Source organism: Mustelus asterias, chromosome 15, assembly GCF_964213995.1.
Source record: "Mustelus asterias chromosome 15, sMusAst1.hap1.1, whole genome shotgun sequence".
NCBI lineage: Eukaryota > Metazoa > Chordata > Chondrichthyes > Carcharhiniformes > Triakidae > Mustelus > Mustelus asterias.
The window spans coordinates 11,842,802-11,862,544 of NC_135815.1; the positions used below are offsets into that span (position 1 = coordinate 11,842,802).

The window sequence follows — 19,743 nt, forward strand, 5'->3', positions numbered from 1 at the left end:
GTAAAGATGTAAGAATGTTTATAAAGATGTAAAAGAATTGTAAGAACTCTTAGAGGGAAAAAGAACAGTGCGTGGTTCCTTTAAAAGCTGTTTTTGTGTTCAATGCTGGAATGTTCAAAATACAGGTATACAGAGTACACAAATAGCAACATTTGTTTCAGAGACCAAAGGCATCAGGGTTGCCTTGGTAACTGGCTCTGCAGGATTTTGCAATTTTTGTTAGCCTATGAGTTTAAAGAAGACACTCAGCTAAAAGGAACCTATCAGATTTGTATTTTACTGTTGTTGTCAACCTCAGGCCAATCCGAGTACAGGAATGTTGATAGGTCATAAGGATTATATAAGAGGAACTCAACTGTAACTGGCGGAGGCTCAATTCTCCTGTGAAGCAGGTCCAGCACAATATCGTGGGCTGAAGGGCCTGTTCCTGTGCTGTACTGTTCTATGTTCTAAGCACCTTGGAAGCTGTTATTATGTTAATCGTGCTAGGTAACAACAACTTATACTTATATAGCACCTTCAACGAAACAAAACATCCCAAGACGTGACACAACAGCTTCATAAAACCAACACAGAAGGAGATATTCGATTGATGATCAAAGGCTTGGTAAAAGAGGAAGGGTTTAAGAAGTATCTTAAAGGAAGAGAGTGAATTGGAAAGGTGGGGAGGTATAGGGAGGTGGTGAATTTATAGAACTCGCTGCCCCATAGCCCGGTGGAGTCTGAATTGTTGAATGGTTTCAAGGAGGAGATAGATATATTTCTAATTAAAAAAAGGGACAAGGGGAAAAGGTGGGGAGGTGGATTTGAGATCAGGGAGAGATCAGCCATGATTGAGTGGTGGAGCAGGCTCGAAGGGTTGAATTTGCCTACTTCTGCTCCTAATTCCAGTGTTTCTAGTGATGATATCCCCAAGCTTGGGGCCCAGGCAATTGAAGGCATGGTCACCAATGGTAGAGTGATTAAAATTAGATGAGCACAAACATCTCAGTTTGGTGGAGAGTACAGAGTTAGGGAGGGGGTGAAGACCAGGGAGGGATTTGAAAACAAGGTTGAGAATTCAAGTTGATGCCTGACCCAGGAACCAATGGAGGGCCCTTGAACTGAGTGGTTTGCTAGGCCCTTCAGAGGGCAGTTGAGAGTCAACCACATTACTGTCGCTCTGAAGTCACCTGTAGGCCAGACCGGGTAAGGACGGCAGATTTTGTTGCCTAAAGGGACATTAGTGAGCCAGATGGGTTTTTCTGACCCCGGGGTGATGGGGGAATGGGACTTGGTGCGCATTAAAACCCGGGCAGCAGAGCTTAAGATGCCCTTGAGTTTACAGAGGGTTGAATGTGGGAGAGCAGCCAGGAGTGTGTCGGAATAGTCGAGCCCAGAGGTAAAGAAGGCAAGAATGAGGGCTCCAGCAGTCGATGAGCTCAGATGGGGTGAGGTCGGGCGGTGTTACCGAGGTAGAAATGGCTGGTCTTAGTGATGGCGCGACTATGATGTCGGAAGCTTAGCTCAGAATCAAATCTGACACCAAGGATTGCAAACAGACCGAGCTTAATCTTAGACAGTTGCCATGGAGAGGGATGGAGCCGGTAACTAGGGAACGGAGTTTGGAACGGGGACCAAAAACAATGGCTGCAGTCTCCCCAGTGTTTAACTGGAGGAAACTGTGCAAGCGGTTTGATAGTTTGGCAATGGTAGAGGAGGTGTGAGGAGTGGTGATGGCTGTTGTCAGTCTCACTGGGCACTAATACATGTGACAATAATAAATCAAATCAAATCAAAACGTGTGAAAACAAACACTGCCCTTTCAGATAATGTCAGCAAAGGGCAGTATTGTGTAAATATAAATTGCTGCTGTTGTTATCTCTATAGATCTGGTGCTGAACCTGCGATTTGCATGTTTGTACAGAATGAGAGGGAATGGACATCCTTATTCTTGTGAAGGAGTTTGTTCTCAGATCTCTGGGCAAACGCACAATTAATTTCCAAGGTCGTAAGATTGGTGATTTCTCCGTGATATAATTTTTTTTGCCACATAGCGGAACTCCATCCTCCTAGACACACACAGTGAGCTGAGAATAAAGCTGCAGGGTGGACACAGGTACTGTTCACCCTTTAGTTGAGTGCCTCAGTCCTTCCCTCTCACCTCAGGCCGCGATCTCCAGCATCTCTCAGGGGTAGCACGGTGGCACAGTGGTGAGCACTGCTGCCTCACAGCGCCAGGGACCCGGGTTCGACTTTGGCCTTGGGTGACTGACTGTCTGTGTGGAGTTTGCACGTTCTCCCCGTGTCTGCGTGGGTTTCCTCCGGGTGCTCCGGTTTCCTCCCACAGTCCGAAAGACGTGCTGGTTAGGTGCATTGGTCATGCTAAATTGCTCTTTAGTGTTGGAGGATTAGCAGGGTAAATATGCGGGGTTACAGGGGATAAGGGTCTGGGTGGGATTGTTGTTGGTGCAGTCTCGATGGGCTGAATGGCCTCCTTTTGCACTGTAGGGATTCTATGATTCTATGCCCAGAGGAAGTTATGACAATTAGCCCATCAAGCCGACTCCCTTTCTGATTATTCTACTATGTCTTTCCCCTCACACCAGCTGCCTGTACCCTACCTTAGACAACACAGAAATTTATTCTCCCCCTACCTCTCCATAACAAAATGAGTTAAGCAAATATCATTGATCCCCCTCCCCCCGCCCCTCATCTCCAGCCCTCCCACTCGGCCTTGGATTGTTACAGTGGGTCACTGGATTGGAGAAGGATGTGACGGAAGATCACTCCACATTAAGAAGGGGGTAGTTTGAATGAAGAAAAACATTCTTAAATTCTGTGAAATGTGTGTCACAAAGCCCAAGCAGATTCACACGGATGTCCCCTCCTGGCAGTGGGGGGAACAGTCGGAATTTTTTATAAAGCGTCCAAACGATGTGCCGCACAGGAGATGGTGTTTTTCCCGGCAATGTCGGCAGCCCATCCCAAACAGCTTTGATTCTGACACTTCAATTTGGTGAATTCCTTAACATCATAGAGTCAGCTTTCATCTCATCCTGACAGAACTATTTGTTGATGTCTGAGCTGCCTCATTTCTAACACACCTTACAATTTGAACAGACTCTGCTGTTTCACTGTGTGGAATCGGGTGAATAGTTTCCTGGTTATTTTTCCCAGTGGGGTATACTTATTCCATTATCCTTTCCGAACATTACGCTGAGTATATCTCTGCTCTGGTCACCATCCCTCAGTTGTCCTCCTGCCGTTCCATCAGTTACCTGTCCCAGTGCAGTGCACAGAACAAAATCAAGTCCCACCCCTCGCCTCTTTGGGCTAGACACAAACAGATGCAGTCTTGGCTGCATCTGCAAACACGTTCCCCATGTGCATTTTATGTGTGTTTAAAAAGAAAGATTTGCATTTGTATAGCGCCTTTCACGACATCCCAAAGCACTTTACAGCCAGTGGAGCACTTTTTGAAACCAAAAGAGAAAATGCTGGAAAATCTCAGCAGGTCTGGCAGCATCTGTAAGGAGAGAAAACAGCTGACGTTTTGAGTCCGGATGACCCTTTGTCAAAGCTTTTTGACGCGATCTTAAAGTAAAGTTTATTTATTAGTCACAAGTAAGGCTTACATTAACACTGCAATGAAGTTACTGTGAAATTCCCCGAGTCGCCACAGTCCGGCACCTGTTCGGGTCAATGCACCTTTTCGGACTGTGGGAGGAAACTGGAGCACCCGGAGGAAACCCACGCAGACACGGGGAGAATGTGCAGACTCTGCACAGACAGTGACCCGAGCTGGGAATCGAACCCGGGTCCCTTGCGTTGTGAGGCAGCAGTGCTTAACCACCGCGCCACCATGCCACCCCATCTTACCTGTCCATTCATGCCACGCTCCCGCTGCAGCAAGGCTGGAGAATTTGGCGGCCAGCCAAATCTCCGTTCACTGCGGTGGGATGGGAAACTCCCGCCGGTGTGAACGGTGGTAAGATTCCGGCCACAGTCACTGTTGTGATGTCGCAGCCAATTTGCACACAGCAAGCTCAACACTCGGCAATGTTTGCGCCGTCGATCAAGGGATAGACATTAGCCAGGGGTAACTCCCCTGCCCCTCTTCAAAGTAGCGCCACGGAGTCATTTGCATCCACTCAGATCCATTCAGGTCAACATTCCGCCTGAAAGGCAGCACCTCTGACAATGCAGCACTCCCTCGGTACCGCACCGGAGTGTTAGCCGTGATTTCTGTGCTCAAAGGCTGGAGTGGGGTTTAAACCCAGAAGCAGATGATTCAGAGGCGAGAGAAACTTACTGATATTACACTTGACTGAATCCACCTTGGGACAATTAAAATCAGCCCTGTTGCCCTGTCCCGATGCTTTACTTTGCACATTTCCCCCGCTATCTCAGCACCACTGTTTGCTGGTTCTGATCCCTGCCAGGAATTGTATCAAGTCCTTTCCTGTTCCTTCACTCTGCACATATGGATTTTGTCTGAATATAAATGTCTCGGATATTCTTACATTCTGGCACTGTGACAGATCCTTCACTAACACTGACACCCAGCTTTCTTCCCTCCGGATGTCTGTGTATTAGGACCAGGAATATTCCGTTCGGATGCTGCCAGAAGCTAAGCCACGCTACTGTTGGAGCAACAATAGCAGATCCTGAGCTGTTAATGTTCCTCTAGTCCAGGCCACCCTCTCTCCCCTCCTCCATAACCGTTAGCATTCATAGAGCCACATTTGGGAGTGGTTCCTCTCCCCACTGGCCCCCAAACCATCAACATCAACCACTGACCTCCCGACCCTTTGAAGCCCATGCCACCCCCGCCCCGTGCATCTCACTCTGTCGCCCTCTCCCTCCCCCACCCTATCTCTCCCCCACCCTATCTCCCCCTCACCCTCTCTCCCTCACCCTCTCTCCCTCACCCTCTCCCTCCCCCACCCTATCTCCCCCTCACCCTCTCTCCCTCAACCTCTCCCCCTCACCCCCTCACCCCCTCCCCCTCACCCTCTCCCCCTCACCCTCTCTCCCCCACCTCCTCTCCCCTCCCACCCTCTCTTCTTCTGCACTGTGGGACACGTTGTATGCCCTCCACTGTGGAATACGCTGTATATCCTCCATGGTGGTATACACTGTCTACCCTCTACTGTGGGATACACTGTATATCCCTCCCACAGTGGTATACACTGTATGCCCTCCACTGTGGGATACTCTGTATACCCTCCAGATCTTGAAGACAGCAGGACAGGTAGATAAATTGGTTAAAAAGGCAAATGGGATACTTGCCTTTATTAGCCGATGCACTGAATATAAAAGCAGGGAGGTTATGATGGTGCTGTATAAAACGCTGGTTAGGCCACAGCTAGAGTACTGTGCGCAGTCCTGGTCGCCGCACTATAGGAAGGAAGTGATTGCACCAGAGTGGGTGCAGAGGAGATTTACCAGCATATTGCCTGGACTGGAGCGTTTCAGCCGTGAAGAGAGGCTGGATAGGCTGGGGTTGTTTTCCTCAGAGCAGTTAGTTTAGTTTAGCTTATTCATTATTAGTCACAAGTAGAGAAGGTTGAGGGGGGACCTGATTGAGGTGCACAAAGTTATGAGGGGCATAGATAGGGTGATAGTCCCTTAGTAGAGGGTCAATAACCGGGGAGTATAGATTTAAGGTAAAGGGTAGGAGATTTAGAGAGGGTGTTGGGAATCTGGAACTCGCTGCCTGAAAGGGTGGGAGAGGCAGGAACCCTCATAACATTTAAGAAACATTTAGATGAGCACTTGAAACGCGATAGCATACAAGGCCACGGACCAAGTGCTGGAAAATGGGATTAGAATAGATAGATATTGGATGGTTGTCACGGACACGATGGGCCTCTTTCCATGTTGTAAAACTGCGACTCTATGACTGTATTCCCTGCACTGTGGGATTTGCTATACACCTTACACTGTGGTATATGCAGTATTCCCGGCATCATGGTATGTGCAGTATACCCTGCACTGTGGGATTTGCTATATTCCCTGCACTGTGGTATATGCAGTATTCCCAGGACTGTGGGGTTTGTTGTATACCCTGCACCGTGGTATATACAGTATTCCCTGCACTGTGGGATTTGTTGTATACCCTGCACCGTGGTATATGCAGTATTCCCAGGACTGTGGGGTTTGTCGTATACCCTGCACCGTGGTATATACAGTATTCCCTGCACTGTGGGATTTGCTATATTCCCTGCACTGTGGTATATGCAGTATTCCCTGCACTGTGGGGTTTGTTGTATACCCTGCACCGTGGTATATACAGTATTCCCTGCACTGTGGGATTTGCTATATTCCCTGCACTGTGGTATATGCAGTATTCCCTGCACTGTGGTATATGCAGTATTCCCGGCACTGTGGGATACACTGTATATAATCTGCCATCAGGGTGTATCCTTACTTTCAACTGAAATGGTTTTGTTAAATACTTTTACAGAGGCCGATTGTAACGTTAACAGTTACTTGTTGGAAGTAAGATTCCAGAGGGTAATTTAATCCATATTACAAGCTTCGATTTTTCCAGTAAACATGATTTAATTCACTCCTATCTTACTGTTTGTCTCATCTCTTATCTCCATTGTTTCATTCGATGCTTATAGTCTTTGTTTGCATCTGACATTATGCAAAGGTCAGTATTTGCCCCGTACGATATAACTTAACCCTCTCCTAGGCCAGTGCCACTTGCTTCCTCCCCCATCCTTAAACTTCCCCCTTTTTCTTTCATAGAAACCTTACAGTGCAGAATAAGGCCATTCAGCCCATCGAGTCTGCACCAACAACAATCCCACCTCAGGCCCTATCCCCACAACCCCACACATTTACCCCACTAATCCCTCTACATCCTAACTAACCTATCCATCCTGGGACACTAAGGGGCAATTTAGCTAACCCACATATCTTTGGACTTTGGAGGAAACCAGAGCACCCGGAGGAAACCCACGCAGACACGGAGAGAATGTGCAAACTCCACACAGGCAGTGACCCAAGCTGGGAATCGAACCCAGGTCCCCAGAACTGTCAGGCAGCTATCGGGGGTAGGCAGGAATGTGGGGTTGAAGTTACAATCCAATCAGCTATGATCTTATTGAATGGCGAGGCAGGCTCGAGGGCCCAAGTGGCCTACTCCTGCCCTATATTCACATGCCACCGTGCCGCCCAAAAGGGTGGCTCTGCTCATTGTTAACCTGTAAAGGGCCCTAAGACTGTTTATTTGTTTGAAGCCCTCTGTAGGTAAGTGGCTGTTGGGGTGCGTTTGACTTTGGCCAAGATAAAGTACTTTCCAGTTTCTCGTTGCCATGGGGATTGGAGCCCTTGCTCAAGTTGTTCCTGGTAACCTTACTAGGCGTGAGGTACTGTGTGTCTGTAATTATACTGTGGCGGCCATTTGCTTTTCCTCATAGACAGGGTAGGTCAATGTAGTGTTAGTTTCTACGCAGGTGGAGGCTGTAAATCAGTGCAGCCTCACTAGCATGTCTGTATAGGCCGCAGGCTTGGAGAGGAACCTGGTAACCATGTACCAAAACCAGGAACAGTAACAACACCTCAAAAGTGTGACCTCGGGGGGGGAAAAAACTCCCAGTAAATTAGCAATAAAATTCTTTGAGTATTGCTGAAAGGAGGACATGTTGAAGTTTTCCCATCCTACACTCATCAGGACAAACCCAAGAATTCCAAATTTCAAACAATCACAATTCATACCACAGGAGAAAAGGGTGCTGGTTGGTTGGCAAGTTGACTCTGATTGGCCAAGCTGTTACCGTGGAGAAAGCAGTGGGCAACTATTGGTTCCCCAAATGCCCGGTTAATTCAAAAAAGGCATGAGTTTTGAAGATACTCCTTCTGTTTGTCAGGGACAGGCTATGAATAGATGCCGCTTCTATTAAAAGTGAATGAATCAGGTTGTGACAAAGGGGTGAAAGTTATCGGGGGTAGGCAGGAATGTGGGGTTGAAGTTACAATCCAGTCAGCTATGATCTTATTGAATGGCGGGGCAGGCTCGAGGGGCCAACTCCTGTCCTATATTCACATGCTTGTATGTGAGAAGGACTGATTATTTTAAATCGGTTGTTAGTGCAACAATTAGCTTTTTTCCTCCATTAAAAAGATCTGTCACTGAGGTCATTTGAGCTTCAGATCACGCGGAGGCTGTACCAGGAATTGCCATTGTTGTGGTCACTGACTAACAGAGCTAAAACACACTAAAGCTTATCCTCATAAAAGTCAAGGACTTGCTGTTCATCTGTTTTCCCTTTCATCTCCTCCCCTCCCATTTTTATGGTTTATCCTCCAATCTCCCTGACATATTTTATCCAAAGAACAATAGTTACAGCGCAGTAGGAGGCCATTAGGCCCATCTTGTCCATACAAACTCGAGGACACCCAGGCACCCTTTCTAATCCTACCTTTCTGCACCCGGTTCTTAGCCCTGTAGCTTACAGCACTTAAGGTCCAGATCCAGGTACTTTTCAAAAGAGTTTAGAATCTCTGCCTCCACCACCAACTTGGGCAGTGAATTCCAGACACCCACCACCCTCTGCGTAAAAACGTTCTTCCCCGTGTCCCCTCTACACCTACTGCCACTTATCTTGGATCTACATCCCCTGGTTCTAGAATTCTCCACCAAGGGAAACAATTTTATCCAGTCTGATCTATCTCTTCTCCTCATCAGTTTTGTACATCACAACCCCTCGGCCTTAATTGTTCCAAGGAAATAACCCCAACCTATCCAATCTCCCCTCATTGCTGCAGTTCTCAAGCTCTGGCAACATTCTTGTAGTAACACAGTAAGAGTTTTAACAACACCAGGTTAAAGTCCAACAGGATTATTTGGTAGCAAATGCCATTAGCTTTCGGAGCGCTGCTCCTTAATCAGATGGAGTGGTCACGGGCATTCAGCCTCTGATCTTCGGGTAAGCGTTCTCCAAGGCGGCCTTCACGACACACGATAGCGCAGAGTCGCTGAGCAGAAACTGATAGCCAAGTTCCGCACACATGAGGACGGCCTAAACCGGGATGTTGGGTTTATGTCACACTATCAGTAACCCCCACAGCTTGCCTCCTGGACTTGCAGAACCTCACTGGCTGTCCTGTCTGGAGACAATACACATCTCTTTAACTTGTGCTTAAAATGCTCCCTCCACTCACATTGTCTGTATCTTTAAGACCTGGTTGGCTGTAGAGATTCGCATTCTAATCAGTATTCTGTAACTTGATTTTGTTTCTCTGTAAGCCCTGTTTGAGAGCAGATATCCACTCCATCTGACGGAGGAGCAGTGCTCCGAAAGCTAATGGCATTTGCTACTAAATAAACCTGTTGGACTTTAACCTGGTGTTGTTAAAACTCTTACTGTGTTTACCCCATTCCAACGCCGGCATCTCCACATCATAACATTCTTGTAAACCTCCTCTGCGCTCTCTCTCCAGAGCAATTATGTCCTTCCTGTAAAATGGTGACCAAAGCCGCACACAATACTCCAGTTGTGGCCTCACCAGTGTTTTATACAATTCCAACATTATGTCATCCCTTAACCTCCTGTTTCCTGAATTCAGACACAGAACTTCATCCCCTGTGAACAGATTTTGGATTTCCTGAGAGACTTTGCAGTCATTTGATGGGCATGTGCCACCACTTTTAGTTCTGGAGTAGCGACCGGATGTCTGCTATACCAACGCTGCTTCATCTCCTGACTATCATGGGCGCGCGTTTCACCATTAAACACCACGTTTCCTTGCGTGTCTCGCTGATCTCACCCACTGAGTGGCAAAGCCGTGCAAAGCCGAGAAGGTCCAAAGTTCGCTCCTTGCCACATGGGTGAAAAGAGGAGCAACTGCAACAACAACTTGCCTCTGGGAGATAGAAAATCATCCCAAAGCTGATATAGTCCATTAAACATAGCAAAGCATCCTGAGGCTCTTCACAGGAACCGAGTCCAACATGAATTGGAGACGTGAGAACATCAGATTCGAAAGAGGAGCTGGGTTAGGCTGCGTGAGTCTGCTCCGCCAATGGCTAAGGTCACAGCTAATCCTCCACCTTCCTGCACCATCCCCATAACCCATAGTTACCTTAGTATCCAAATATCTATCGACCTCCGTCTGGAGACTACTCCGGGTTCCAATCCCGCCACGGCAGGTGGTGGAATTTGAATTCAATAAAAAATATCTGGAATTAAGAATCTACTGATGACCCATTGTCGGAAAAACCCATCTGGTTCACTAATGTCCTTTCGGGAAGGAAATCTGCCATCCTTACCCGATCTGGCCTACATGCGACTCCAGAGCCACAGCAATGTGGTCAACTTTCAACTACCCTCTGGTAACTAGGGATGGGCAATAAATGCTGGCCAGCCAGCGACGCCCATGTCCCACGATTGAATGAAATAACTACTCAGTGACTGAGCGTCCACAGCTTTGGGTTGGACGATGCCAACCAGTCACAACCTTCTGAGTAAAGAGAGTTCTCCTCCCCTCAGCCTGACTGGGCAACCCCTTACTCTGAGACTGTGGGCAGAATCTCGTGCCCCCCTGGCCCCCTTGGCGTGTTCGATGGCAGGGGTGGGTGGGGGGGGGGGGGCGGCGTTGGGGTGGAGGTGTGGTACACTGCCACTCTCCCCGCTTGCACCCCGATTAAGTCTGTGGGCGGCGGATCGCGAACTGGAGGCGGTTCAGAAAATGAGATTGGATTTGCTGCCTTTGTTTACTGGTAACAGTTTTAACAACACCAGGTTAAAGTCCAAGTCAAAGTTAAAGTTTCCTGGTCTCAGTGTTGGCGCTGAAGGAATGAAATTGTATTTATTCCTGCAGTAACCCCTGCTTCAGGAATAGAGTCTGGCAACGCTGCGAGAGCGACCGGCGCCTTATTGGAAAAACATGTAAAAATGAGTCCATAATAATATCATTAGAATATCTGTTGCAGCAAAGCCTCCTGAGGCTTCCCCTGCAGCTCATCGAGGCAGCTTGGCGCGATATCAGCAAGTGACCCTGAGGTTATGAATATGGGCTGAGGCAGTGCGACATTGCGAAGGTGCAGTGAATGTGTCTTGGCTCACCACTGCTCATGCCAGGGAACAGCTTCTCCTGCCATCCGCAGTGCAGAAGCGCCTTTGTAAAAGGACCAAGAACGAAAGGGCACAGATTTAAGTCCAAAGATGTGCGGGTTAGGTTGATTGGCCATGCTAAAAATTGCCCCTTAGAGTCCTGAGGTGCGTAGGTTAGAGGGATTCGCGGGTAAATATGTGGGGGTAGGGCCTGGGTGGGATTGTGGTCGGTGCAGACTCGATGGGCCGAATGGCCTCCTTCTGCACTGTAGGGTTTCTATGATTTCTATGGTTTCTATGATTTAAAGCGATTTGCAAAAGAAGCAAATGTGAGGCGAGGAAAAACTTCTGTCACACAGCGAGTGGTTGGGGTCTGGAATGCGTGGCCTGGAAGTGTGGTGGAGGCAGGTTCAATCGAGGCATTTGAGAGGGCGTTAGATGATCACTTGAGTAGAAACGATGTGCAGGGGTTATGGGGAAAAGGCAAGGGAATGGCACCAAGTTATGATGCTCGCTTGGAGACCTGGTGCAGACACAATGGACGAAATGGCCTTTTTCTGCACTGCACGCTCTTGCAGTCCCTCTGGGGAAGCGATGGCCTAGTGGTATTATCGCTAGACTATTCATCCAGAAACTCAGCTAGTGTTCCGGGGACCTGGGTTCGAATCCCGCCACAGCAGATGGTGCAATTTGAATTCAATAAAAATATCTGGAATTAAGAATCTACTGATGACCATGAAAGCATTGTCGAATGTCGGAAAATCCCTTTCAGGTCCTTTAGGGAAGGAAATCTGCCATCCTTACCTGGTCCGGCCTACATGTGACTCCAGAGCCACAGCAATGTGGTTGACTCTCAACTGCCATTGGGCAACTAGGGATGGGCAATAAATTCTGGCCAGCCAGTGATGCCCATGTCCCACAAATGAATAAAAAAAACAATTCAGCGATCTTACTGAAGAAGAAATGGGATTTTAGTCACTGCCTGTTGCCAATATATAACCATTGCAGACAGATAATGAAAAGTAGGTGTTCCAGTACCATTAACCTTGCCCGATGGAACAACAACAAAAGAGCTGCCAATCACAGAATGGTCATGGTGCAGAAGGTGGCCATTTGGCCCTTTATGTCCGTGCTGGCTCTCTGCAGGAGCAACTTTTCTGGTGGCGCTCTTCTGCCTTTCCCCCTGTAGCCGCGCAAATTTCTCCTCCTCAGATAATGATCCAACTCTCTGTGGAAAGCCACGTTTGAATCTACCTCCTCCACTCCCTCAGGGCAGTGCCTTCCAAAATCTAACCACTCACTGCGCACAAATGTCTTTTCCTCATTCCACCTTTGCTTCTTTCGCTAATCACCTCCAGTTGGTGTCCTCCACTGCAAGCAATTAGGACATCTAACAGAATGTTATCATTTATTGTGAGAAGAATTGAATACATAAGTAGGGAGGTTATACTTCGTTATACAGAGCATTAGAATCCCATAGAATCCTACAATGCAGAAAGAGGCCATTCGGCCCATCGAATTTGCACCAACCACAATCCCACTCAGCCCCTAGGGTAACGCCATGCATTTACCCTAGCTAGTCTCCCTGACACTAAAGGGCAATTTAGCATGGCCAATCCACCTAACCCACATATCTTTGGACTGTGGGAGGAAACCAGAGCACCCGGAGGAAACCCACGCAGACATGGGGAGAATGTGCAAACTCCACACAGACGGTGACCCAAGCCGGGAATTGAACCTGGGTCCCTGGCGCTGTGAGGTAGCAGTGCTAACCACTGTGCTCCTGTATCGCGCATAGTGAGACTACATATGGAGTACTGTGTACCTCTTATTAAGGAAGGATGTCTAAGTTGACTGAAAGGTTCCTGCTAAAGTCAATTTAGCCTTTGAGGTTTTTAGGCCTTGTTCAAGGCAAAGACCAGTCCCCGATCACCCCAGCCCCGCACCTGCTGTCCAACACCAGATCCCAGTTGGGCCTCGCAGTCAGCACTAAAGTGGCCGGCATGCCTGCTTCCACTCAATATACTGTCCACTAATGCACAACATGAGTGTTCGAGCCAGTCTCCCGAGTTACTGTGTTCAGAGAGATCGGAAAAGAACATTCTCACCCAGAGGGGGCAGGATCGGGGTGGAATCGATTCAACTGGGACCTTGGCACATTTCCTGGACCCTCTAACTATGGGAGGTGGGGTTGGAAGCCGGTCGCCAAGCCTTTCCAACTCACCCATGCCAATCGCCCGGTTAAACCTTCATTCAGTACTGCAGGCATTGACAAAAGAAGCGAATTCTTGTCACGCAGCGAGTGGCTCGGGCTTGGGACGCACTGACTGAAAGAGTGGCAGATGGAAGCAGGGGTCATTCGAGGCATTCAGAAGGGAATTGGTGTATTGTTTGAAGAGGAAGAAAGTATAGGGTTACGGGCAGAAGGCAGGTTAATTGCTCATTCGGGGAGCACTCGGTGCAGACACGATGGGCCGAATGGCCTCCTCCCGTGCCATAACAATTCCGCAGGAAGAAGGGAAAAGAAACTGGGAAATCTGGACTGGAAAATATTGGAAGCGCGCAATGGGTTCCTCAAATTCCTCAGAACCCTTTTACGTGGCAGCTTTTATTCGGTCAGAGAAAGGTCCCGTGGATGGTCACAAATGTTCACAAAGTTTGCACGTTCTCCCCATGTCTGCATGGGTTTCCTCTGGGTGCTCCAGTTTCCTCCCTCGGTCCAAAGATGTACGGGTTAGGTGGATTGGCCATGCTAAATAGCCCCTTAGTGTCTGGGGGACTAGCTAGGGTAAATGGGGTTATGGGGATCGGGCCTGGGTGGGATTGTGGTCTGTGCAGGCTCGATGGGCCGAATGGCCTCCTTCTGCATTGTAGGATTCTATGATTCTATGATGTTCGCCTGTCGCTTTCTCCCTTGGATAGTCTACCTGCCCACCGTGGCAGGTGCAGAGTTCCGCACTTCGATCGTAACATTTAAAATATGGCAGGAACCCCATGGCTTGTTAAAGGTACAAACAGTGCGATTGTTTCCTTCCCTTCTGCAGTGAAAGGGTCATTTTGACAGAGGCCCCTCATTTAGCCGGAAAGTCATTTAAAAAACAGCCTTTAATTTGATGCAGCGTCTGATGGAGAGGAAAATAATGTTTGGTTGTTCTGATAAGAGAATTAGCTCTTTGATTTTCAGAGATTAAAATCACACTGTGAACCGCTAATAACAAAACATTAACCTGAAGTTTCCGCTCTGCATTGTAACAGAGGTGCCAGGCTGTTCATATTAAATTTCCTTGTCCTCAATCTGAATGCAAATGTTAATATATTCATAAGAATTTTCCCCTTTATTATAATTCAGGTGCATGTGGATCTTCACACAGAGTTACCTTGCCCTTCATTATAATGGCGGTGTTAACACCTCCACACACAACTCTTTTATCTGCTATTTTAATGTTTGCTCATATTCGACAGAATCAATGAATTTTCTCTGCCCTTTTAATGGAGCCACGAACCTCCTCACTTCTTCATTCCTCCATTAGAATACGGACAAAGGGAGAGTCATCGTTTCACACAAGCGCTTAAGTGTGCTTGTAAATGAATAAGGTGCCATAATTTTATCCCATCGACTCCTTGGACTGTTCTCACGGTATTTGTGGTTAAACTTTTTAGCACTTGCGTAACTTCAAAGGGTCTCATAAGGTTCTGCAAATCGCAATTTTTCTACGTGTGAGTGAAGATTAAAACTCATTGGCTGCCACCTTATCTCTTGTCATTTAATGCTTGGAGCTACGACGCTGACTTGTCAACATTTGAATGATTTGGAAGTAGGACAGGACCGTCAGTCCATTCACTCAGCAACCAGAGTCTACTGACACAGGAGCTCTATGAACTATAGCAAGCAGAACTCCTGGAATGATAGAACCCTTACAGTGCAGAAGGAGGACATTCAGCCCATCGAGTCTGCACCGACCACAATCCCACCCAGGACTCTGTCTACACTTCCCGCTGCCTCGGAAAAGCAGCCAGCATAATTAAGGACCCCACACACCCCAGACATTCTCTCTTCTACCTTTTTTTGTCTGGAAAAAGATACAAAAGTCTGAGATCACGTACCAACCGACTCAAGAACAGCTTCTCCCCTGCTGCCATCAGGCTTTTGAATGGACTTACCTCACATTAAGTTGATCTTTCTCCACACCCTAGCTATGACTGTAACACTACATTCTGCACTCTCTCGTTTGCTTCTCTCTGAACAGTATGCTTTCACTGCATAGCACGCAGGAAACAATACTTTTCACTGTATACTAATACATGTGACAATAATAAATCAAATCAAATCAAATCAAAACCTATCCCTGTAGCCCCACGTATTTACCCTGCTAAGCCCCTGACACTAGAGCCAATTGAGCATGGCCAATCAAGCTAACCCGCACATCTTTGGACCATGGGAGGCAACCGGAGCACCCGGAGGAAACCCATGCAGACACGGGGAGGATGTGCAAACTCCACACAGACAGTGACTCAAGCTGGAATTGAACCCGGGTCCCTGGCGCTGAGAGGCAGAAGTGCTAACCACTGCGCCACCGTGCCGCCCCTGACTGAAACTCCAGCAACGTCTCGTGAGTGTAGCAGGCTCATTTCTACAGCAAGATGCAGTGAGTGGAAGATTGTTACACTTTACAAATTACAGGTTTAAAATCAACCCTAGATGATGGGGTAATGACCCAATCATCTCCATTCTGGCTGGGGTGGAGGTGTCAGGACAGGTAACCTTTAATCTAGGTTATGGATGACCTTACCTGTACCTGCTTCCAATCATCTTGAACAGCAGCCACCATACTGTGTCTAAAACCTCCCAAACTTTGCCCTCTCGTTAAATTAAAAGCGGAAACACTGGTTGCATTTGAGACAGCGATTCAGAGTCAGAGTTCCCCTGTACAATGAGGAAGCTCTGGTTGTCCACAAGGATTCCCTGTATGGGGCCCACATCACAGTTCAAGGAACCGTTCATGCCCTTCTCCTGCCTCTCACCGTACCTTTGGTGGAAGTCTGCTGCATACCTTCTTTAAGCATGATTAAGTTTAGGTTTCTTTATTCGTGTCACAAATAAGCTTACATTAACACTGCAATGAAGTTACTGGGAAAATCCCCTAGTCGCCACACTCCGGCGCCTGTTCGGGTACACTGAGGGAGAATTTAGCATGACCAATGCACCCTAACCAGCACAATCTTTCAGACTGTGGGAGGAAACCGGAGCACCCGGAGGAAACCCACGCAGACACGGGGAGAACGTGCATACTCCGCACAGACAGTGACCCAAACCGGGAATCGAACCTAGGTCCCTGGCGCTGTGAGGCAGCAGTGCTAACCGCTGTGCCACCGTGAACTCCTATCAGGTTCCCTAGTGAGGTTACACAGATGCAGAGGGTGAAGCATTGATGAAATCCACCCCCCACCCCCCCACCAGCCCCTCCGCTCATGTCTAGCTGAAGATCCGCTCTCAGAAATATCCCCTTGAGCAATGAGTCAGAAGCAACTGTTTCCCCACAAGCTGAAGAGTCGCGTTTATGTTGTGCTTTCCGCGACTTCAGTCCGTCCTCAAACCCTGCACAGCCATGGAAATACTTTGTCATTGCTGCAAGTGTAAAGCCAAGCGGGATGAGAATCAATCTGTAAATCCTTCCGACGCACACCAACGGCAAGTGGCAAGAGCGGGAGAGACGCCTGGTTAAGCAAGTGTGATGAAAATAAGATGCAGCCTCTACCATCACCCTCCATAGCTTTAGATTGCAGCGAGTCGGACTCCCTGGGTGGGATTTTCCGACCTCGCTCGTCCTGAAGCCGGAGAATCCCACCTGAGATCAACGGACCTTTCCGTCGTCTGCCCCTTGCCCGCTCCAATTCCCATGGCGGGCGGGATGGTAGCATTCCGGTCACTGAGTGAACCGTAATACACCACGACTGCCATCAATAATGGTGACCATGAAGCCACCAGATTATTGTAAAATCAAACCTGGAAATCTGCCATCCTTACCCGGTCTGGCTGACATGTGACTCCAAACCCACAGCAATGTGGAGTGACCCTGACCTGGCCTAGCAAAGCCACTCAGTTCATAGAATCATAGAATCATAGAAACCCTACAGTACAGAAAGAGGCCATTCGGCCCATCAAGTCTGCACCGACCACAATCCCACCCAGGCCCTACCCCCATATTCCTACATATTTTACCCACTAATCCCTCTAACCCACGCATCTCAGGACACTAAGGGGCAATTTTAGCATGGCCAATCAACCTAACCTGCACATCTTTGGACTGTGGGAGGAAACCGGAGCACCCGGAGGAAACCCACGCAGACACGAGGAGAATGTGCAAACTCCACACAGACAGTGACCCGAGCCGGGAATCGAACCCAGGTCCCTGGAGCTGTGAAGCAGCAGTGCTAACCACTGTGCCACCGTGCCGCCCAAACTCCTAGGAATAAGTCCATCTGGGAGAGCTTTCGCCGCATGGACTGCAGCGGTTCAAGAAGGGTGGCTCACCACCACTTTTCTCAAGGGTAATTAGCCGGGCAACAAATGCTGGGCTTTGCCAACAGCACCCACATCCTGAGAATGAATAAAGAAAAGGAGTGGAGCCCCCCCCCCCCCCCCAGCCCCCCGTGGCAATGCAGGGAGTGGGTGCAGAACTTCAGCCACCACCCATGGATTTTCACCTCACAGTGTTTCCATACCCACGAGGGGGGGGGGGGGGGGGGGGAGAAAGAGAGAGAGAGAGGGTGGTGGGAAAGCTCCAAGAGGAAAAAGCTAGTGAAGAGTTTCACAAAGCAGTCAGGGAATCTCCGGCTGGGAGAAAGGCTGACTCTCCGCAGGCCGGCAATCTAATGAAATGGCAAATCTGATGAACTCTGGTTAGCTGAGCCCAGCACAATTGCGATTCTGTTTTCCATTTTCTCAGCAAGGATTTAGTGTTCCAGAAGTAATCGGTGCCCACTATAACCATAATAACACAGTGTCTGCGGTAGTGTGGGGACTCAGTGGTACACTGACATCCTGTTCACCGTTGACCCCATGACTGGCCATCTCTGAGATAATTTTCCAGAGACGGAGAACACAAATGACTCAAATCTCCCAGCCAATTCGTTCTAAATGATATCAATCTGCACTCCTACTTCTATCATTGAAAGGGGAATGGCATCTTTAGATTCTGAACTCGTACGCGAGGGTTTGTGTACTAAGGAGGTATCAGAGTGGGAAGTTCTAATTTAAGCTGTCCAGGGCCTCGAGACTGGAAATCCCTCCTCAGCCATCTCTGTTCTCCATCTTTCTCCCTCGTCTGTGTCTTAAAGCTGAACATTTTGACTCCCTTTCCTAGCATCTGGCTCTTTGTCTCGCTGTCAATTTTTTGTCTGATAGCCCGCCTGTTCATAGAATCATAGAATCCCTACAAGTGCAGAAGGAGGCCATTCGGCCTATCGAGTCTGCACCAACCACAGTCCCACCTAGGCCCTATTCCTTTTAACCCCTCACATTTATTTACCCTGCTAATCTCCCTGACACTAGGGTAAATTTAGCACGGCCAATGCACCTAACCTGCACGTCTTTGGAGTGTGGGAGAAAACCGGAGCACCCGGAGGAAACCCACACAGGCACGAGGAGAATGTGCAAACTCCACACAGACAGTGACCCGAGGCCGGAATTGAACCCGGGTCCCTGGCGCTGTGAGGCAGCAGTGCTAACCACTGTGCCACCTGAGGATATCTTTATGGTGTGAATGAAACGCCAATGGGTTTTCCCAAATTGGCCGATCTCAGTTTTTCATTTTTAATCCCTGAGGGTAACTAAGGTTTGTGTGGGTCACCAGTGCGGGGAAGGCTAACAGATTCCCTTCCCTACAGAATATTAGTGAATCAGACGGGCTGGGGTTTTTTTTAAGATCAAATAATTCATGATCTTTATTGAACTTTATGGAATTCAAATTTCACCATCTGGCTTTGGCGGGTTTTGAACCTGGGTCCCCAGAACATTACCCTGGGTCTCTGAATTATTAGTCCAGTGACAATGCCACTGCACCACTGTCTCCCCCACTTCTAGGGTTCTACAATTAGCTTTCAGCACAGTGAAGCATCGTTGCTGTTTAGGGATTTAGCTGACAGTTCGAACGACTGGTTGTGAGCATTCCCGAAGGATATCGGTGTCCAGTGCCCGTGTCAGTCAGTGTCAGGAGGTGAAGGGGGAAAAGAATTTGGAGATGCGAAGGGTGAGAATTGAAAACCATTGGCCAGCAAGCGACATTTGCAAAAACATGAGATTGGGGTAACTATCTTACATCACCATCTCCTACCCGAGCGGGGAGAAAATCACACTTACTGCATAGAGTGTACAGCACAGAAAAAAAAGGACACCCTCCCCAGTTATTCAGTACTTCACACCAGTCCCCTCCCGCCTCTCTCCATCTCACCCCATCGGCATAACCTTCAGTTCCTTTCTCCCTCCCGTGTGTGTCTACCTTCCCCTTATAAATGCTTCAAATCTGCGTCAAAAGTTAGAATTTATTAATAAGAATATCGTGCAGATGACACACTTCCGGCTTCACAAGTCTTACTTCCTGTTTCAAATGTCTGATTAGGATTTTCAGGAAAATTGCTATGTCAACAATTGCTGTCAGTTTTTGTCACTTTGGTGGTCACAGTGCAGGTGCAG

The 19,743-nt window shown here is 48.2% G+C and overlaps 1 protein-coding gene across 1 annotated transcript in view; it reads left to right on the forward strand.

Annotated features, from left to right (window-relative positions):
• Positions 1 to 19,743, forward strand: part of kif26ba (kinesin family member 26Ba) — a 285,786-nt gene that overhangs the window by 77,584 nt on the left and 188,459 nt on the right. The gene's annotated exons all lie outside the window — the stretch shown is intronic.